This window comes from Syngnathoides biaculeatus, chromosome 8 (genome assembly GCF_019802595.1).
Source record: "Syngnathoides biaculeatus isolate LvHL_M chromosome 8, ASM1980259v1, whole genome shotgun sequence".
Classification (NCBI taxonomy): Eukaryota; Metazoa; Chordata; class Actinopteri; order Syngnathiformes; family Syngnathidae; genus Syngnathoides; species Syngnathoides biaculeatus.
This window is the reverse complement of record NC_084647.1, coordinates 22,289,994-22,313,423: the sequence shown is the minus strand read 5'-3', so window position 1 is coordinate 22,313,423 and position 23,430 is coordinate 22,289,994. Positions and strand designations below refer to the sequence as shown.

General features: G+C 40.6%; 1 protein-coding gene across 1 annotated transcript in view; it reads left to right on the top strand.

Moving 5' to 3' along the window:
• The window catches only part of esamb (endothelial cell adhesion molecule b), a 64,808-nt gene that overhangs the window by 6,717 nt on the left and 34,661 nt on the right, over positions 1-23,430 (top strand). The gene's annotated exons all lie outside the window — the stretch shown is intronic.

Here is a 23,430-nt window from a genome sequence, read left to right as displayed (position 1 = left end):
TTGCACATAAGGTGAATGGCACGTAAGTTATTAAATTTAATGTGAAATACAATGAAACAGGATTTTGACATTTACATTGTTTTTTTTAAACCACATTTAGAAAAAACACTGGTCAGATCCATCCATGTGGTCCATGCAGCAGATGGATTTTGATAGTGTAATAATTTGGAGTGGTGGAGAACATTTTTTTCAAGGTGGCATTTGATGGAAAAAATATTTGAATAAACGTTGGAAGTGGTTTCCATCACAGCGGGATGGTTCCCAACTTGTTAGTGTTTGCCTCACAGTTCTGAGGTCCGGGGTTCAAATCCCCGATTGTGTGGAGTTTGGATCTTCTCTCCGTGCCAGCATTTTGGATCAGCTGTAGCCATCAGATTTAATTATTTTTTTCCCTTTCTTTTCGTTCAGATTAGTAAGAACCCTGTTATAGCAGTCCAAGTAGTCATTCACAATATAAAAACAAATGTGAGTTCTAATGTGGACGGAATGCATCTGTGACGTCACATGCATGCGCACAAACAGGACAGGACCCATTGATCTTTTGCACAAAGATGAGGCGGCATGGTGACATCTGTAAATATTGCCTCTTGCATTGGTCTGGTCATGTTTCATTTGTGGCAATGTCATGGACTTTGTACAAATGTAATCACTATTTTCTTATATTGGTCACTTTGAAACTTTTTTTTTTTTTTTTTTTTTTTTTGCCCCGGACTGTTTTGTAGTCCTCTGTCCTGTTGTTTTTATGGCATGTCTGTTTTGTCGAACAATTGCTTGTCTCCTTTTGATTTACTTAAAGTGGTTGTAAATGGGGAAAAAAAAGTTTTTCCCATGGACATGAAAAAAATTACACGCGTCGCATTGTGCAAAAACATCTGAATTGACCTGCAGTGTGAGGATCACAATAATCGTTGTCTGCATAAATTGCATTTAGTGGTATAAGGTTTTGATCTGATGTGATTGTGCTGTAGATTTAGAAACGAATTCTTACCTTTCTCACTCATGACAGTTGGATCATATGCTTGGTCACATGTTGATGTCAATCAAAAAAAAAATCGCCACTGTGCTAAATGTTTTGGAGGGGAATAATTTGCCAAGCTACTCAACTGTAAATAGTCCGGGGTTGGCGTGCTTCCTTGTGGTCACCATGTTGGAAATGGTGACTGATACACTGAAGCCTTCTTAAAATAGCTCTATCGACGTCGCAGTACCTAGATGTAAATGTCTGTGGTGTCAAGCATAGTTGTCAAAGTCAAGGCCCGAGGGCCAGATCCGGCCTGCCGCATGATTTAATGCGGCGTGCGAAGGCAAATCATGTGTGTTAACTTCCATAATTTTTGGAAAAATCTGTAGCAAAATAACAAATTGTCCTATATCATGAATGATAAGGGTGAGAGATTAGTATTTTTGTGTAATCAAACATGAACAATGGTTGAAAAACCCATTACCTTGGATTTCTGATTCCAAAACTAGTTCACAAATTGTGTGTAAATATGATGAGGCTGTTAAAGATTTTATGGTTTCAAAGTCATCACCGCCCTCTGAGGGAAACCGTAACGACAATGAGTTTGACAAGCCTGGTGTAGAGCGACTTTGCCAGACACCCCAGTGGTGGTGGTGGCCTAAATGCAGTGAATCCCAACCTTTACTGAGCCAAGGCACATATCTTGGCAAAGCACATTTGTTTAGCGCATTTCATACATAAGGTAACTCAATGCACTTTAGATGATTAAAGTACTTTAATACAAACATTCACAAAAGTATAATTAAAAGCGCCTTTAGTGTAAGAAATATCACTGAAAAGTGGAAGTACTCTAAAATGCTTGAGAATAAAGTTTTTTATTTATTTTAATTCTGGATTTATTCACACTCATTTGGGGCTGATGTCACCTCAGTTGGCAACTTATTCCTTTTTTTTTTTTAAACAGCATAATGGCTAAATTCTTCTTCCCAATGTTTGCTTTGAACTTTGCACTCTGTTATTAGACCTGAGTCAGTGGATGTCAGTTTTTTTTTTTATTACATTAGTATTTCTTTCATCTATTCAGGATTTAAACAGTTTAGTGATTTATAGGCCAGTGGAAAAACTTTAAAATCTATTCTAAAAGTGACTGCAAGCTAATGTAAAGACTTTAGCATTGGATTTATATTCTCTGACCTATTTGTTTTGGTCACAACTCAAGCTGCGTGCATTCTGGACGAGCTGCAGATGTTTAATGCTCTTTTTGGTTAGCCCAGTCAGAAGACCATTACAATAGTCAAGTCTGCTTGCGATAAAGGCATGGATGAGCTTCTCCTCCTCTGCCTGACAGATGCAGGCCTTCACTCTAAATATGCTCTTCAGATGGTAAAAGGCAGTTTTAGTAATTAATTTACCCACGGTGCACCAGGAGAGCTCTCACGGCACTCATGTGCCACGGCACACCGGTTGGTAATCACAGCTCTAAGGAATACATTTTAAAGGATCTTTGCGGCGTGCCCGTAGATAATTAAATTTGGTCATTTGTCCTTGTAAGTAACTCGGCTATGGTTTGCAATAGCAGACTCAAAATGAAATGTTGACTGTGACAGGACCACTGCAATATCTAGGCTGTTTAATGCTGTGATTTTATGAATGCTCTGTCATCCCTAGCAATGATATATTCATAAGAAACCTGCATAAGATTAGAAATCCACTCTCTTAAAGTATTTACAAGCATGTTTTCCTCATAAAGATAATGTGACAAAATACACATCATTTGTCTTTGGTAAACTTGTTTTTCTCCCTCCACTTCTGTAGTCTAATACATCGTAGTAAGTGACATTTAAATATAACATGATGCCCATTATCCTTCCCTTGTCAGCGACACAAACCCGTGCGAGATCATAGCGCTGCGCTGCATATCTCTGACATTTTATTGAGCCCAATCCATCTCAGTTCCCGCCTCAGAATGGCGAATTACCCTCCCGACACCATGCATGGCTGCGTTTGTTAGGCTGACACATACCTTTTAGTGTGGGTGTTCCACAAGGCAGCCTAATTGACCACACACAAACGCGTGCATGCGCGTACACGCATGCAGACCCCTGCAGAGGGTAGAGATGCTGATTACTGGCAGGAAATGCAAATACTCTTCATGCAAAACTAGGCCAGATGAGTTGGTAACTTCAAAAGTCTGAGAATTTTAGAATTCAACCACTTCAAACTATCAATGTGTGACGACAAGTTCGTCCATCCTTCCATCAAGCCGTTTTCTGAGCTGCTTATCCTCACAAGGGTTACAGGAGTGCTGAAACCCAGCTATCGTCGGGCAGGAGGAGGGTTACATCCAGAACTGGTCACTGGGGACAGTCGCACTCACAATCACACCTAAAGGGCAAGTCAGTCTTCAATTACTCAAGTCAGACACGAGTACATTTCACAAGACTTCAACTCAATGAGGACCTTAAGGATTAGTGTCTTCACCTTTTTTTTTTTGAGGGGGGGGGGCAACACCACCAGAGAAGGAGCTCAATGATATCAGATATAAGAAACGGCCATCATTTTGACTACTCATTAGCCTTAATTGCATCATGTTCTGGGGCTTTGGACTGCTGTGCATATGTTAAACATGAAAACATTTTAGTTCCAGGAAGTACAACAAACGAAGAACCAAAGGTTCCTTGAATTTTCAAAATGGAAAACATAACTTTATGGTATAAACAAGGGTCCAAGTTCTACAATGAATTGAGTATCAGGTCCAGATAGGGATGGGTCCCTTTTCACATTTGCCAGGGCAGCAAGGGAAAAATTCTTTGTGTGCTTTTATACACTTGGCCAATAAAGCTGATTCTGATTTGAACCAGTACGGTACCAAATTCCAATACAAATCAAATCGATAGCAGTATTCAATAGAATATATTTTCAATAATATTCTCTGTTTGTGTTAAAACACGATATCAGTGAAAGCAACAATTGTGGGGGCTGACAGGTGTTTGTTTGAGATCACCAGACTTGAAGAAGGTGGACAAAATATGCACTGTGACGGATATTAGCAGTGACGCAGTGCAGTTTGTCTCTTAAACGGCATTTGAGAAGACGCAATTTTCTTTTGAATAAGTCTTTGTCGCAGTTTTCTGGCTCACTTCTGCTCTGCACTTACAAATGTAACACGATTACATTTTGGCCGTAAACATCGGATTCGATGCCCATTACGTTGTGCACGCGTGCCCACCCCCACCCTACCATCCGACCTTCTCATCCACCACCGCTGCCACCGCCGACTCGAAGGGGAATGTGACTCAAACCGCCGCCATCATTATATTCACACACCAATCAGCATTTTGCAATGGCGAACCGCTCGCTTTGATTTTCGCTACAGTAGACCGCATTAGCCATTTTGCCTTCCACAACCCACACGTTATCTAACTGGCCTACAATGCTAATCAGCCAAGAGAATCTTTAGCGAGCGTGGGACCACCAAAGCAAAAATACGCAGGAAGAAAATGAAGGGGAAGCATCACGTGCACGCATCACTGCTGTTGCCTTTCCCTTATATTTCCTTGCCTTGGAGAACTTGCATTGAATGTCTTTTGTTCATTCAATTTCACAAGTTAAATACCAAAATAAGTACTCATGATAAAATGTTTGTTGATTTTCATTTATTTTTTTTATTTGGGGGGGGGCGTGATTGGAATGTTCAGCCTTGTGGTGGACTAGTCACTGTCATCAGCTACTTTACCAATCAACCTATAGCACTTGTTGGCCCTTTAGGGTCGTGAGTGAACTGGCGCTTATGCCAACTGACTTGGGGGGTACTCCTGAGACATACCTTAAATACAAACCGTTAGATTAGCTGACAAATATATAGTAGAGGGAGTTATAATGGGCGAAATTTGCATTTTCCTTTGTGCAATGCCTTTACCATGTAATGACCAAAAAAAGTAAATGCATAGGCCTAAAAGTTGCCAAGTAAAAAATAGAAACACTAAACGGTGTTCATTAAAAACATGGATTGTTAAAAACCCTAAAAGATGTTACTGATGAATCAATTGAAAAAGACCCAGAAGTTATGCAGGTCAAAATAAAGCTGCATAAGTCAAAATAAGGCCTCAGTAAATACCCTAAACATTGCATGGGTTACAATAAGACTACGATGAACACCACAAAAGTAAAAATAAAAAGATTTTTCCAACAGACAGTTGTGTAAATCCCCAATACTTGCAGTAAAAATGACTTCAGTGAACACCTCAAAAGTTGCGCATGTAAAAATACTTGCAACTTGAACTTAAAAACTACTTGAAAATACAAAATTTTTGTTCAAATGCCAGCAGTTGCCAACATTAAAAAGTACCCCCCCCCAAAAAATAAATAAAAGTAAAGTAAACTCCCCATTTTGATTAGAAGTGTTGACTTAACAGTGTAAGGATCTTAGGCAATGTGAGAAAGGCTGCCTTTGCAAAGATAATGCTGAATTTGAAATGTTTATTATTGTGGTTGAGGTTTGCTACACTGTACAACTGCGCTGCATTGCACTGTGGGCTGGCTCTAATTTATTTATCTTATTAAGTGAGGGTCTTCTGTGTATGGTGGCAGAAGGCTTTAACCTGGTTGTCTTGCAGTTGGTAGTGAGGGTGGACGATTTCAAATACTTGGTCAACAATCCAGAGCAATGGTGAGTGTGGTAAGGAAGTGAAGAAACGGGCCCAAGCGGGGTGGAACAGTTGGCGAAAGGTGTCTGGTGTTCTATGTAACAGAAGAGTCTCTGCTCGGATGAAGGGCAAACTTTATGAAAGAGCAGTGAGGCCATCCGTGATGTTAGAATTGGAGACTGTGGCACTGAAGAGACAATGGGAAGCAGAACTGGAGGTAGTAGAAATGAAGAGGTTGAGGTTCTCGCTTGGAGTAAACACGTTGGATAGGATTAGAAATGAGCTCATTAGCAGGACAGCCAAAGTTAGATGTTTTGGAGACCAGGTTAGAGAGAGCAGACTTAGATGGTTTGGACATGTTCAGAGGCAAGAGAGTGAGTATATTGGAAGAAGGGTGCTGGGGATGGAGCTGCCAGGCAAAAGAGCGAGAGGAAGACCAAAGAAAAGTTGATGGATGTTGTGAGGGACGACATGAGGACAGTGGGTGTTAAAGAAGATGCACAAGATAGACTTAGACATGCTGTGGCAACCCCTAACGGGACAAGCTGACAGGAAAAAGAAGTCTTGCATTTGGTATTGGTGCAATCGGTGCTTTGATGCGGGGGCAACGCCGTCATGTATGCTCAAAGGCACTCTGTCCGTCCGTTCATTTTCTGCACTGTATTCTGTATTGGAGGTGCACCTAAGGATGTGGCTCGACAGGTTCACTTTTGGTCTGCTGTGTGAAGTGAAAGTGTTGGACAGGTTTACAACCTGCTGAAACCAGCGTGTATCTCCTGCTGGGAATTGGATGCATTTTGTACAAACTTCTCCATGTTCTTCTACATTCAGAACACTCTTTCTCTTGTCTTGTGCGCACACAAGATTACAATTATTGGCTATCATTACTAAAGTTACCGAGCACATCCTCCGTGACAGTCAGCGTTTTGTCTCTTGTACTCCCACTTGCTTGATGACATGTAAGGTCTTTTTTGTTGTTGTTGTTTTTAAATGTATGTGTGAGATGAATCAGTTGTGAGTTTGCTCACAAGTCACGACACACAAAAAAATATATATATCTTGGTGTGACTAATGATGCAGCCGCCGTTGGTTGCTGCGCTCGGACCACCGGGGGTGAGGAGACGTGCGCTACGTCTCTTTGCCTCCTCGTCTCCATCTCGGGGCAAGGAGGACAGGACCCGAGGCTTTTGTGGAGCTGCTGGAGGGGTCCCTGCTGATTGTGGCTTATAAATGATGGATCTCAACATAGTGCGTCATCATCCTCAGCTCCCAGGTGTGCGTGAGGGTCATGACGATTTGAACCAAACGTGACTCATGTGGCAACATCCCTGACATTTAAGACCCTTACTGCTATGTCGGATTTCCAATGCTGATCACACTTCATATCGGCATTTAAATTAATGGAAAATTATATATTCCTAGTGCAATCGTGAGTTATTGTTCGAGGTTTAAGAGTGCTGGGATTGATTTTTGAGAATCCTTCAGCACCCCCAAAAACTGTCTAGAAACACCTAAGCTAGTCAGTACGATACTCCGTTGCACCTTGTACATGTTTGTGATGCAACTGCTAAACTAACTTCTCTCATTCCGATTCAAACAGACTAGTGGTACTGTTCGTCCACCTCATTGATAATGTCTGCTAACAGCATAATTAGGGAGCTACAATTAAATGTAGCAAAAATGAGGACTGGCCATGATAATAGTGTGTTAGTATTGTATGGGTGTAAAGTTAAGAACTGTGCCACATTTCCTGGGAAAAGTCAGATTGGGACTGTGGTGACATCATCGGAAACCACTCCACAATCCAATGTGTGGCGTAAACTGTTTTTGAGGAGTTGGATATAGTTATTTTTTATTTGTATTGCGCTTTACATCCACAGCTCTGTGTTACATGGGGGAACAAAAACAAATTCATAAACTTAAAGAGGGGAAAAAAATGTTTTGTGCGCCTGTTCAAAATAATTCAGTCTGTAGTTCCCTTAGCCGTTCCGGAAGGGTGTTCCACAGCCTTGACGCTACAGGGGAAAATGCCTGATCACCCATGGTGCAAACTTTGGTTCGGGGGGGCGGGGCATGGTGGATGATTGTGAACTTAGGTGTGCCCGAAGGAGTCTGGGTTGTGATGATCTCCTTTATGTACGGAGGGGCATGAATTCAGTGGTGGGTGAAGGGAAAATTTGTAATCAACCCTGAGTGGTATAGGGCACCAGTGCTAGGATTTCAGGATGGGGGTGGGAGGTGGTGCTGGTCATATGCTATATTGCTAAAAGTATTCGATCACCTGCCTTGACTCATGTAGGAACTGAAGTGACATCCCATTCCTTATTCATAGTGTTCAGTATGACATCAGTCCACCCTTATAACAATGTCAACTCTTCTGGGAAGGCTGCCCACAAGGTTTAGTGTGTTTGTGGGCATTTTTGAGGTCACACATTGATGTTGGTCGAGAAGGCCTGGTTCTCATGCCACTGCTCTAACGCATCCCAAAGGTTGTTCTCTCAGGGTCCGGTCAGGACCCTCTGCAGGCCAGTCAAGTTGATCCACCCCAGATTGTCTTCTATGCCTTTATGGACCTCGCTTTGTGCAATGGTGCAGGGTCATGTTAGAAATAAAAGATAAATCAGTCTCATTTTATTGTTTTTAAACAAAGACCTGTTCACATACTATATACAGAGAGAGAGGAAAGGCTATAAGCTCCTTCGCCATCTTGGAAAGATCCTGCTGTTGCTCGAGGAAACCTGCTGAAGTCTATTTCTTGCCTTCATCCCGACACAATTATTCTCTTTTAAATGAGAAATGATATAAGTCTACAGTTGCTGAGACAGGCGGAATGTGTTTCTTTTATTATTATTATTTCAAAAGAGATGACAGTCAGTAAGTGTTTGATGTGAAAATGTTTGTCTTTTATCCCCAGAGGAAGATGTATTTCCAGGGGTAAAAAGGTCCAAAAAACAGCTGGTATGTACAGAAATAAAATGTGCTTTTTGAAATTTTCCCTTTATTTTTTTACACCACAAGAACATTATTGTCCTGCTTGGATGTTATAGGAGAGAAATTGGATGGTTTTTCCCCTCTTTCCTGCCACATAGATTACTTTCAAAATGTCAGATGACGGGCAAATCCCTGAGTCTTTGGCGCTGGAATTGTCCTCTCATTTCTCTCGCTGAGGGGAAAAAACTGAGATTAGCATTCATTGAGGCTGAGAAGCAGGTTGCGCCTTTCACCAGATGGCAGGGGAGGGATAGCATGGCCAGATTAACGTCGTCATGTGGCTGCAGGTGTAACCTGGCCATCCGGGTTCCAGGCAAGCTCACGTGCGGCCGATGAAGGTCCCTTGGGTCAATCATATCTGGGACTCAGATTAAAACTCATTCCACACTTTGGTCTCGACTTGCTTTTGTGTTACCCGTTTGCACCTTAGCTGTTATCGTGTCCATTTGAAGTCAAAGGATTTTAGGGGTTTTTTTCGGGAGCCATTATTCTTGTACTATCAATTTAGTTTTGTTTTGGTCCCTCTATGTCTGCAGTAAATTGCCTTTCGAATGAATACCTCTGGGCTGTTGATGCTGAGAAAAGGAGTGAGCAAGTTTCTACACGTTATCTGTTAAAGGCAGAAATAATTGGCTCAATTGAATGACAGTGACTTGAAGGCAGCGAGTAACGACCTGACCACCGCTCGACGTGACCCTCCCGCCTGCGAGCGTATCCACATGCCATTAGCGTGCTGCCACCGACACGTTCAATCAGAAAGATGTCTCCTCGCCAGCGTCATTATACGGGCCCGTACGGCTACCAGGTGGGATTCGTTACGGGCCCAAGTCTTTATTCTGCTGTTAACAAAGAACAGAAAAGGAAATGAATGAGCGTGTGTAGGATTTCGCCTAAAAGTTGACTGGATTGAACTTGGCTTCAGAATGGAATAACCACACCGACCAGTCACGTTTCTCACCTCGGATGTGTAGGCGGGCTGCTGGTAGCGCAACACAACAGTGTGGCGCTTTTAATGAAGTCAACAAAGAAGGACATGGTAAACAAAGGACAGCAATGGAGGAACTCCAGCATTTTTGTGAGCTTTGTTTAAATGGGACATGTGAAAAAAAAAATAATAATAATTGCCTGTATACAAGGAGTGTCTGCCTGCCTGTCGTTATCAACTTTTGTAAGCTTCCTGTTTCCCAAAATGTGTCTGAGCAAGATGTTATAAATTTTGCTCGAATGTGACATGCAAATTGTTGCTCCTTCTCATAAGAATGCCCCAATAATGGCTTTCCGACACACGACACAGCAGCTGGGATGATCCAAAAAAATATTTATTCTAAATTTAGCATGTGACAATTTGTATATTTTTAGTGGGCATATGGGGGTAGAAAAATCATTGTGTTAAAATTGCAATGTTTGATCTTTATTTAATTATTTCCACCCTCTGTATTACGTAACAATTGCCAGCAGAGCTTCTTTTCCTCTATTAGATATTTTTGGACCCATTAAAATGATATCATGGGGTGACATTTTAGAATGGAGGTCACAGAATTGATCTTAAAATCTTATCACACAATTAAAGGTATGCTTTTAAAGGTGTCACATTTTACCAAACCAACTTTTTGTAGTACTTGTAATATTGGCTCTATGCTTTCTCTGTAAACATGTGCAACATGAATTAAAATTGTCTACGCATTCTTGAACTCCAGACATTTTTCTGCTGAGAGGCCTGAAATCAGGTCAATAGAATTTCCCAAGCTTATTTACCTTATTGGAAAAGATCTCCACCTACCTCTCTGCTCCCGAGGATGCGCTGTCAACATAACAAACACTTTTGCTCTCAACTGGGTCTTCCACAGGAAAAGGGGGCGGTCTTAGCCAAATATGGATAAGGCGGACACCAAACTGGGTCAAACAGAAGTAATTCTTAGACGTGCGTTCTTTTGGACACCCTTATGATCATTTTAAAGTGTTTATTTTTTTCCTTCATGAAATTGACACATTTATACTAACTGCATGTTTTAGAGTCACTCTATGCATGTCTAAATAACCAAAATATGGTTAATTTGAGAGCATAAACTATTTATAGTTTATCACTCATTAATTTGGACATTTTTTTGCAGTATCCCTTATATGCAGTCATTTGATCTCATTGTGAGTGTGAATGGTTGTTCGTTTTCTATATGCCTTGCGATTGGCTGGCAATCAGTTCTGGGTGTACCCCGCCTCCTTCCCGATGCCGGCTGGGATAGGCTCTAGCACTCCCTTGAGCCTTGTGAGGATAAGAGGCTCTGAAAATAGATGGATGGATTTAATCTATGATCAAAAAGTTGTTCTAAAGAAAAATGTTTGCTTTACCTGTTAAGTGCATTATGGGAAGCAAAATTGACATCACTGTCATGGAGGGACAAGTTTATCAGTGACTGATTGCTCATGAAGAATATTTTAGACACCAATGTGGCAGCATTATATCACCTGCTGATTAGTTGTTTGATGAACCCAATTTAATGGTACGTCTCGGTCTAGTCCATTACTGAATATGGTGTTCAAAATCCAAATTTTCTAAAAATGGTGAGACTTGTCAGAGTTGTGAAGAAAAGATTATTTTTAAATGATAGGACATGTTTCAGAGTTATGAAGAAAACATTATTTTTAGTCTGTGTAGCAACCTGGAAAACAATTTGAGAAAAACTTGTGGAGTGGAAAATATAAAGTAGGACAGTCATTTAATACTTCATTGAATAATTTAGGTTTTATTTGTCGAAGAGGTAAGAACCTGTGAACCCCGTGGCCACTAAAAATATACAACCCTAAATGTATTGTTTTGCTACCTTAACGAGCAGCACAACCAAGTAGTGTACCAAATGGTAAGATCCACACAATCGGCTGTTTCTGTCAAAGCAGAAAATGGATCGGACAGCAACATGAGGAAAGGAAGGGGTAAAAAAAAAAAAAAAAATGGGTGTGATTAGCTGGCCTGATAACAAGAATTGGTCCCATAAAAATTCCCTAACACACTCCAATAAAGCTAATCCGCATGTCCACATCAACGATTCAGCCATTAGAATGAGATTAGTTCTACTAGGCTGCGAAGATTATTTTAATTATCATTTGATCCTTTTTTTTTTTTTTTTTTTTTTTTTTTAATTTCCGCCTAGCCAGATTAGCTCTGTAGAGGATTTCGGCGCTTATTTGCTCACCTGTGCCGCTTAACCCTTCCTTCTTCTAGATTTAAACGCAATCCATTCCAAGATGCTGGTTCACCTCTTGTTTTTGCCATAGGAAATTATACTGACAGAAAATATTTGTGCCAAGATCAAACTGTCCCCACAAGATTTAAATTTTATGTAAATTTTACTTCCTATTCCTTTTCAAATATTTTTAATCAATCCTATTTTTTAAAAAAAATATTGTTCATTTTTTTTGTGTCATCCCGCTCGAAATAAAGAATTCTATTCAAATACTTTGTCATGCAGCAGTTGTAAGAGGTTTCCCTTTTTAAAAAAAAATTGGTCAAAATATGAATTTTACACCCTTGAAGAACCCATTTCCGTACCCTAACGTCTTCTTGAAACCCCAGACGCTGAAAGTCTAGATGTCCCAATTTGTAACCCTAAAGCAGATTTGGAACCAGGTTTTAACACTAACTAAATCCTGAAAACCTAACCCTTACTTTATTTTGAAACCGTTATCTTTTTCAAACCTTCCTTAGCCCTAACCCTTACTTGCCTGAAACCTAAACCCAGGCTTGAACACATTTTGCTAATCCAAACTCTGACCCTGTCTTGAAACCTTGATTTGAAACTATAATTCTGACTTAATCCCCTAATTTGAACCCAGGCACGTTACCCCAGCATTCTGCATCTGAGACTCGCATAAATTAGCAGGGACATGTGAATCTTATTAATTCTTCATCTTTAGTTATGTTGACACCGACCCTACAAATGTGTGCGCTGGTGAAGAGCTTCCACACATAGCAAATCAAAAGTACAAATCAAATCTTGGTGTTAGCTAATCTGAGGCAGAATAGGATGGGTTATTGTTACATACAATGGACGCGGGAGTTTTTTATGGACTGAATCAATTTTCATTGTTGCGGCGTGCCGCTCACGACAACGCAGCAAGCGACTGGCATTGCAGCGTTTGGACAGTAGATCCACACAACTGGGACAAAATGAAAGTTAACTATTACATTCGCTAGTCTAAGGGCTGGAGCTGAAAAGATTACGAGACATAGTTGACTTTAGCAAACTCATTTTTAGCATCATTTGATAGACTGATAAAGGTCTCACATCAGAGTCCAGCAACTCAAGCAACTTCACCTGTCTAGAAAGATTACTTTCAAACAAAGGTCCTTGCTTTCGATCCCAACCCAGATTTGGAGTCCCAATTTGAACTCCATAATCTTAATTTAAACCTTTTGTCGAAAAACTAAACCAGGTTAACCCACCCCAAATAATAACCCAAACGTGCATTCCCAATACTGTCTGGAAACCTGATTTGAACCCGTAATCTAGGTTAGAAACACTATGGTAAAACTGACCTGGGTTTGAAACAACAGTGGAAGCTCGGAAAAACCTATAAGACCCTGATAAAATGGATATTGTATAAAATGAACCGTTGGAACCGAACAGTGTGTCCAAAAATAGTTTTGCTGACAAAGTCTGTTAGTTCCCGAAATAGGGCGCTGTGGTTTACTGTGTCTGTGGCACAAAGCATGTACAGAACGGGAGTGACGTATTTCCGGGTCACAGATATTCGATTCCAAAAGCCTCCTGTGCCTATCTGGGACATTGACGGGGCGGGCTATGTAACGATGATTATTGTCAATAGTTTAAAAAAAAAAAAATGGAATTTGAGGAGTTTGGAATGTGTGTTTGTGTGTTGGAACAGTGGTGCAGCTGTAGAGCGTTGGCCTCACAGTTCTGAGGACCACGGTTCAAATCCCAGCCCCGGCTATGTGGTGTTTGCATGTCCTCCTCGTGCCTGTGTGGGTTTTCTCAAGGCGTTCCGGTTCATTCCCACATCCCAAAAACTTGCATTAATTGGTGACTCTAAATTGCCCATGGGTGTGGTTGAAAGTGCAACTGTTCTCAGTCTCTATGTGCCCTGCAATTGACTGGCAACCAGTTCAGGGTGTACCCTGCCTCCTGCCTGATGACAGATGGGATGGCCTCCAGCACTCCCGCGACCCTCATGAGGTGACCCAGAAAATTGAATTCCTCGTGTTTTTGTCAGGCCGTTCGGCTTCGGCAACAGATTTGGAAGCAAGGAGAACACTAAATGGGGAGGGGGGGTGTCACAGTCTTATTAAATGAATGCTAGCTAACCTCCTTGGTTAAGCTATTTAGGTAATTGTAGGTACACATTGGGTAACATGAAATCTTGAAAACAAGGCAACTTTTCGACATCCCCATCATTATGCATATGTATCCGAAAAGTGGTTCCATTATCATGGTTTTGCAAGTTAACGATCAGACCATTTGGGCGGGTTTAATAGGATTTAAGTCTCTTTCATTATTCATCTGTTGGCTGTCACACAGGCTAATTACCTAAACGAAGACTAACATGGAGACACTTTTGAGTCAAATCCAGCAGCGGAGATGAGTGTCATCCCTTTAATCTTCTTCCAATCAGCCGAGTGTCAGGCAAGTAGCTTGAAATTGTGAAAACGAGCAGTCTCGTTTCAGTCAAACAAAGCTATTCAAGGAGCTCCATGTATTTTGAAGCACAAGTAGCGGGCCGGGCTGGACGAATACTTTTAGGAGCTGCTGCTATAGTCTTTTCTTGGAAGTGGTTTTTCATGCAAACTTGAGCGAACACTTGGGAGGCCTCCATAAATGGCCTCTTGCATCACATGAATCTCAATTAATTGAAACATGCTACAGAGGTTATTTCACTTTGTGAGTACTGTATGATATAAATAAAATAAACAACCCAAAAAATACTAATCCATTCTTGTCGCTGGGAACTGAATAGACATGAGTTTCTAATTTGCAGTTTCACTTGACTTGATTAGTCTGTGTTGTGTCCTTGATTCAATTGAGATCATTTGTCACTGAGCACATGCTTTTTATTAATGCTAAATGTTGTTCATGTGACTTAGTTTTGGAAAATGGAAAAAACCCACAACACCTGGGGTACTTGGACCATCTAATGACATTTCTGTCTTTAGCATCCCCCCTTAAAGGTGCTCTATAAATCAATTATTGTTATTCAGAATTTTTTTTTTAATACATTTGCCCCAAAAAATGTGTCCATGACATGATATGCTTTTGATAATGTCCTGTTTATTTCCTTTTGTTCCAAAAATAAACATTTCCCCTATGTAATAGTGTAAAGTACATAAACTGTAATAACATCTTTGTTATACTGACAGCATAGAGTAACATTTTAACCTTTAACTGTCATGCATATAAAGAGAAACGTACCACTGTACAGTAAAACAAAATGTAGATGCTTGACGGACACTGTAATGAAGCGAAAACGAGGAAAAATGCAACTGTACACAATTTGTCCTTCCTTGTACTTCTGTGGAGTACTGCTAGGAAACCAATGTGAATTGATGGTGGCTGGAGGTTGTGAAGTTTGCTACCACTTTCTAGTGTTGGTGTTCTGAGGTTAATTGGTACCTCAAATATTTGCTCCTAACTCAAGATGAGATAGTGCTCAGGTTGTGGGTACTAATCCCATCTCCGTTGCGGGGTTTGCATATTCTTCCTGTGTGACTTTCCTCTGGGTACTCCATCTTTTCCCCCAATCTGAAAAGTAAGCATTTTAGGTTAATTGGTTGTTTTTCTGAATGTGTCTTGCATTTGATTGGCAAGTCCAGTTCAGGACGTACCCCGCCTCTAACCCAAAATAGGCTGGGATAGCTCACCTGCTACGCAAGTGAAGGCAGTGGTGATAGAAAATGGATGGATTGAAGTTTTGAGGGCGATTTTTTCCTGAAACTGGTTTGACAATGTTGGACTTCTTCAGCATCCACTGCATTTAAAAATGCATTGTGGCTTTTTATAAACTCATAACTCATGAGCTATTGCCCAAATATGTCTGGACATAACTATGAAGCAATTATTGGAATATATCTCATCTTTAACACTTAAGCTATCCAGGACTGTGAGTACATAGAGGCAGTTGTTTCTGCTACAAGAAATGACTTCCCATGTCATAGCCGTTGTCATGTTCTGAAATCGTTTTGTTTCTGCCCCTCCCCTGGAAAAGACAGCTTGAGTTGATAATGAGATTAGAGTGTGAAGAAGCACCTTAGTGACCTGGCCTAAGAAATGGACATCATTTGTCTGCCAGGTCACATCATCAAGACGTTACTGTGGGGGTCTCTGAATTTTAGCAAGAGGTTCAAAAGGCAACCCCTTCAAAGGCGCCTTTTTGGGAAAACTGTACAATTGTAATGCAACAAGTTGCCCATTCAGATCGTCTCAATCTAGAAACTCCTTCTCAGCAGCAACAAAATCACATGATGACAGACTTTCACCTCCTTCGGCAGCTTCATCCATCTCCACTAATCAATCAATGCTCTGTGGAACGGTGGCAGAATTAAAGGCTTAACCCCTCAGCTGCCACCTGGGTCCAAAGATCTTAACACAATCGGGGCTTTAGGGAAGGCAATTTAATGCGTATTGCAACGCTCAGGGTCATTCGTGTCATGATGGAGAAAATCCGACCAGTCCCCTCAGCTTTGATGGTTTACACACTCAATGCTGCGTTTGTAATAACCAATTAACATCCACGGGAGTTTGTGACAAGGGGGCGGAGCAGTTGAGTAAAAACCTGTGAACCCTTTGATGTAGTTCAATTCGTATTTCATAATTCCATATCTTGAAATGAGTTCACTGTTCCAAAAATGAACTAGATCTTTTTTTTTTTTTTGCCGACACGTTATTGTGACAATACTGTCATTTCATTACCCCATTGTTGGCACCCGTTCAGTCCACACTCATAGCCAGTTGCATCTTTCACCCTGCAATCTCAAAAACGAGGAAAAACTAGCTTGAATGCGAAGTTAAAATGGAACTTTTGTCCATATAATGCAGCACAATATGACAGGAACGATGTTGGAAGGACATCAATAATTTTGCATCGCTCGCAGCTCTGGCTGTACTATACTATACTGACTATGATAACTAACAAAATATACCTACTCATATTGCACAATGAACTAAATTTCAGATTATCACTGGAATTGTACAGTGTTTTAACAATAGCATTTTGATACAAATACTTATTTTCCTCGTAATCAACTTTTTGCAGTTAGGTACTGCATTACAAATGGACACGCTTACTCCCATTTGCGCTGTGTCCTGAATGCTCATCGCATACTCGCGCATCTGTGGTGTGCCTGCCTAGTTTCATTCTTCTTCTTTTTCCTTTCAGCTTGTCCCATTATGGGTCGACACAGCGTGTCATTTCAGATTAACGCATATTTGTTTGGCACAGTTTTACGCCGGATGCCCTTCCTGACGCAACCCCTCTGCATTTTTTTTTTTTAAGCCGGAAGTGACTCTTACAGCACCTGGTATTCCAGGTGGTCTCCCATCCAAGTACTAACCAGGGCCAAACCCGCTTAGCTTCCGAGATCTGAGGCGATGGGGTGTTCTCAGGGTAGCATGCCGTAAGTTTTAGTTTCATTCTGAAGAGCGAAATAAAAAAAAAAAAATGCACCAGGCATACATTCCTTCAACGATCAATTCCAAACAGGTCCCCCTGCTGGTTACTTTTAATATTACATTGCAGCAGCCCCTGCGATGTGACTGTTCACTCATACATCACGATGACGATGCTCACACAAAATTTAGGGCAGTCCCGCTACAAATAGACTGAATTTTTTTTATGTTGCATGTAAAAGGAACTAGCATTCTTTGTACTTATCGAAAATGCTAGTCAGTTAACTAGTTAGCAAATAATTATAACTGTTAATGTATTGACATATTTAATCCTAGTCAAAGAGAAGTAAAGGGGATTGGATTTTGACTGCTGTCCCATCAATGTGCAACTACTTAGAAGGCCACACCGAATTGAATAATGTACATTTTGCAGTTTTTCCTGATGTTTTTGGTAGATGTTTTAGCTTCATTGTGTGACAAACTGCTTGAGGGCATCCATTGAGTTTGTTGTTGTTTTTGGTGGTTTATGTCGTCAAAGACATTTTGGCAGTGATTGATGTAGTAATGTTATGTGGCTTGTGACATCTCGCTAAAACTATGCTCTGAAATATGTAAATGGGATTACAAACAGAAGAGTCGATAAGCAACACCAAAATCCTTTTTAAAAAATAGGTCAATAGTCACGTTGTGACTGTTCCCCTTTTGCTAATCTAATGCGGAGTTGAATTCCTCCATCTACAAGTGTCATTGGTTCTAATAAAACTGCATGGTGAGTATGGTTAATCATTTGAGGATATGTAGCGAGTCCACTTGGAGATAAGTGTTGTTACATTCAGAACAAATCAGTTACTCCACATTGCCACTAACCAGATTGAAGCATTTGCTGAATTTCTACATCCGACAGATTAAATGCCAAATCTGTTGCCATTAAGGCACCAGATTTTTATCAACTTATTGGGGCAGAGGAACGTGCAAAGTAGCTCAAGAGGATTACACAAAAACCCGAATAAGACCTCTTTCATGTGTCTTCGATCATTACGCGGAGTTGCAATTTGTTGGGCCTCGAGGGAGTCTGCTTCTTAATCCCAGCGTTGAAGGCGAGGTGCGCCTTTAAATGCTTTTGCAAAGCAGACCCTTGAGAGGCCTTAAGAGCTTCTGCCAGCCCATCTATCACGTCAGGCGTGTCAGTGCCATCGAATCCTTTCACTTTTGAAATAATCCATGATGATTGCCATCCTTGCACCTCTCTAACGGTTGACGGGGCTTCGTAATTGGGTGGCAGGCGAGCCACACGGCAGCCCTGTTCTGAGGAGCCTTGAAATGACCTGATTAGATGTGTGGACTATATAGGGGGGTCATTTGTCTTTCCAGGAAAGATGTGGCGTTCCGGAGTTACATTTTCCATTGCACAACACATTGGATCTATGGTGTGCTTGGTGTTGTGATTAAAGGATATTTTATATCCTACACCCTTATCACGGTTTCTGTCCTTAGATTTGTAGCAGCTGTAGAATGACAAATCTTTTTTTTTTTTTTTTTTTTTTTTTTAAGTCAGCAGGAATCAAATGGCTTTGTAAGACCACAGGTTGTATTTAACCTCACTTAGGATACAGGCAGGGTTCAAGTTACAACCTCAACTTCGTTGGGGTCTCTACAAACTTAGACTGTCACTGTCAAACCAAATTTCTTACATCAATTGTCCCAAGCCGGACAATGGTTGTCATTCAGTGTTCTTGCCAGTAGGAGACCTTCTGATTCAAGTTTATTCATGAACATAATCCTTGGAGATCTTAGTGCTTACCAAAGGACTATTTGAAGATTGCCAGGGGAGAGATTTCCTAAACTTTCACAAAGGTTCATGAATCTTAAGTACAAACAGAAGAACAGTTTGGTTACAGATGCCCAGTATCTGAGGGGGCTTCTTCTTTACCTTATTTTTACTTGGTTAGATTAAAATTTCTATCCTATTATCCTGTGTGTCCCGAGAGCCTTAGTCTTGCCATTAAAGCTCTTAAATGACTTGCGATCCTTAAATCTGCTGTTCAAAGGTTCTAAATATAAAACTTTTTATATTTGTTTTGTAATTTTGCACAAAGGTGATCAGAATGATCAGGAAAAACATTGGATATGTAAATGTTGCAAGATTTCTAAGTGGTCTTTTCTGAATCTAAATTCTTCTATTTGATCGTGGCAGCCTTCAAACGGTCTTGGCTTCATTATTACTGCTGATACCCTCTTATCAATAAATTTTCATGCAATCAGCATCTCAACTATTGTCATCATATATTGTTTCACACGTTTGCAAGTTTCACATGCACTACACTAATTTGTAAAAATCCATTTTTACACCGAGAAAGAAGCTAATTAAAAACTGGCCTGCGACCAACATCATTTGACTCTTCAGTGCTTCTGTTGGCACGATGTCTGTGACAGTCATTTTCTGCGTTAAATGCAGAAGAGAAGGGTGAGAACTCAAGCCCAGGGCGAGCAAGTGGATGATGTTAGCAAACGAGACAGCTTCTCATGCATCGTTCTCTCAAGACAGCAGCTCACAATCCTAGGTTTTACATTCATCTTCCTTTCCCACGTGAAAATGATTCATTTGAACGGTTAAAAACAGTAGATCATTTGGTTTTGAGAGAAGCTGTGACTTTGCGAGAAAAAAAATGCAGCTGATTCACTTCCATTCCCCTAAAAAAAAAAAAAAAAAAAAAAAAAATAGAGAACCTCAAAATTTTATGTCAGTCTTGGTTCCTGCTCCCTTCACCCCCATGTAGTTCTGAAGTCTTAAACACTGTTGTACCCAGTCCTGGAATCGCTGCTTCAGGAAGTGTGATAATGTAATCTGTTATACACCCACATCAGCCACACCCAAATGTTCTTAAGAAGAACTTGATCTCATACTGTCCCTTTGTCACTTTGCCTGGAATAAGCCTTGGCTTACTCAAATGTTCATTATCCTTCCTTGACTTGACATGTCTGTCACTGTCGGAGCATAATGGCTGAATGTACAATGGGTCTGCCAACTCATTGCACTTGGATTGGTTATCAATGAATAGGTGGCTCAAATCAGGATGCAGGTTCTAGATGGTAAGCAGTCCTAGCTCAGCTATCCTTAGACAACTATCTTGATGGCACACAACCATGCCCCAAGCGTCATCTTTTTCAGATCAACTTCTTGTCATCCTTCATCAGGGAATGGAACTCTGACTGGAGTTCCCCGGGATGGGAGCGTGTCACATGTATCACACAAATAAATGCCAGCCACAGTCACTGGCGCTCCCTGAACAGTGGATCACTTCGAGTAGTTGGGACTTCCACTAGTCACGTGCCTGGAATAATCATCCCTTTTGTGTCAACCAGATTTTGTACTGTTTTGAGAACTGGTGTTAGAAGTGCTGCCCATGTTTGTCAGGCTTGCTTGTCTTGGATTCTGGTTTTCTACCTATATATGTCCACATTAAATTCAGTTTTGGGGGGTTAAAATACTGATAGTTGCCAACATGAAAAAAAGAAGAAGAATAAAAAGAATAAACTACTTTCAGATTCATAATCCTCTTTATTTGCCTTGTCAAAAACAAGGAATTTCTCTCAGGTAGTTGAAGGCGCTTTAGTATGGCAAGAATTTTGACGAAAAAAATACTTTTGAGTCATAAAAACACTTAGCCTCTAGTAATTCAAAAGCAAGAGGGAAGAAGCCCTTGGAATATGTGCTTCTTTTAGTTTGGATTGATCGATAGCGCCTACCTAAGAGAAGGAACTGGAAAAGGTGATGACTCGGATGTGGAGGGTGCTCATGTATTGGTTCTGGCAGCATGCAAATCCTGCAGATCTGGCTGATATGGAATTATTCAGATATCAAGTTACTAATACTTTTACGTATCATGGAATTGGAGAATGAAGTAATTTTAATAATTGAACTAATGTAACATTTCTAAAGTTGTGGATTCAGAATAGTAAATTTTCATGAAAGTGACCAACCAACAAACCATTTTTATTTTCTGGGGTGACTGAGATGCGAGGTTTGTGGAGAGCAGTGGAGGAAAGTACAGATACTGTACCTAGGTAGATTTTTTTTTTTTTTTTTTTTTTTTTAAACGTTATTTGTACTTACATTTTGTTTATTTTTCCACCAACCCTTTCCTTTTACTCCCAACACTGTTCCTTTTTTACTTCTTTGTCAAATTAGGCTCTGTGTTGTACTGCTTGTGGCATCTGAAAAACATCAGCCTCTGACCTTTTTCAGTTAATTCTTCAGTTCTAAGTCTAATTTAAAAAAAAGCGCACTCATGCAGCAAGGTATTCTTTGTCATCATTTCAATCCATCCTTTTTTGTGACTCTGTTCACAATGCTCACAAAGCAATTGGAATGTGTGGGTTTGAAAGTGTCTGATTTGCATGTTCTAAGTATGAGGTCTATCCAAGTTAATGGAATCATTGATATTATCTTTAATCAAATTTTAGACACTTCAATCCTTTCTGCTCAGGAAAATACAGACAGGTATGCTGAATGTGCATTTAAGGACACTGCCTTCAATTTGCTAAGGGTTTTGGCTTGCACTAAAACTCTGTAACCGTCAGAAACCACAGAGTCAGCATGGACACAGTCGGGTTCTGCTACAGATTCTTTCTCTAGCCTGAGTTTCTCCATAAGTGTCAAGTAAGTATTTGGAGCCGGACTCTTCGATAAATCGTGATCTGGTGTACTATTGCACACCAAGGTGTCAGATTGATGGCAATTGGATGAAGTAAGGTCAAAGACCCCCCAGTTAATTAAAAGGAGCCAGACAATATCTGTAAACAAAGCCACAAATGTCATAGCTTCCTGTTCTAATACTTTACTCCTCTCCTAACCTGATGACCCACCCAACATATGCATGAGGAAATGTGGTTCGGTTTGGGTTGGATATTTTGGGCCCCACTACATAGGAACTGCCAGCAGTGTATACTGAACTGAACTTAATTGCTTGGTGGAAACAAAGCTTGAGAATTGCTGTGGAACTGTGATCTACCAAATCTATTGATTGGGATTCATAGAAGCGCAGGGAATACTGTATTTAATTCCTCATACATGGATTGCATGTCTTGACTGCCATCGAGGGTCTCTTGACTGTCACTCACGTTGTCCCCCTCCTGATTGTCAGCGACCCAATTTCCTTGATCAGGTGAGCTGCCATCTTGCTGGATAACAGTGTCTTTAGGGCAGTTTTTTTTTTTTTTTTTTTTTGTAACCAATGACCCAATTTGAGCAGGCGAGACATCTCCTCTGTCTCTGGCAGCGTGTGTGTGTTCACGTTGAGTGCGAGCTGTTACCACAAGACGTGGCATGAGCAAAAAGAGCTGAGGGGGAAGCAAATTGAGGTCTAGGAGTGTGTGCGAGGCGACTGGTACACACTTTCACTTTTTATTTTGGTCTCCAACATAGTTAACACATGTTCCAGAGCACTCTGTTTGTTCAGCAGACACCTCACTTGACTCAACAGGGTTAATGAGGGGAGGGGGGTACGCTACCCTTGGGTATATAAAGCTTCAAGTTCAGGGGAGTAAAAGCTCTTAAGGGCAGCAGATCTTTGATGTTCATCAAAAGCCTCCCATTTCTCCCCGAGTGTCCGCTTGCACTCCAGAATGAAGGTCACAGCAGAGTCAGAAGTGTTTGTGATGAATAAGATTGGTAGCAATCTTGCCCTTTTGGCTGTCCTGACTAAGTTATGGTTTCTCCACTGATGTCTAGAGGTTTAGCCTTTTGTTGTAGAATTCCTTAGATAACAATTTCTTCCCGTTTACAAGATGAGAAATGCTTTTTGGCAAGGCATCCAACTTCTGTAAAAACATTGGAGTGAGATTTGACACAAGTTGGGTGTTGTGCAGTTGTCCAAATGCAAATGTATGTATTTTTGTCTTTGCAATAATTCAACTACAGGAAACGGGGATAGCACAAACCTTGTATAAATGAAAAAGTTGACACCTATAATTTCACTGATCTGGTTCTAAATACACTGCTGTCCTATTACGGGCATGCCCTGTCCTAATCTAGAGATTCATAGAAAAAAAAATCTGGTCATTCAAAACAATACTTTCTGGACAGATTTTATTAAAAAAATAAATAATAATTTAAAAAAAAATAAAAAAAAAAAAAACTAGACCATACAAACAGATATTTTTAGGGTTGTTTTACGTCAATGGTTGAAAGATTTGTAAGTGGAGATCAGGAATGGTCATA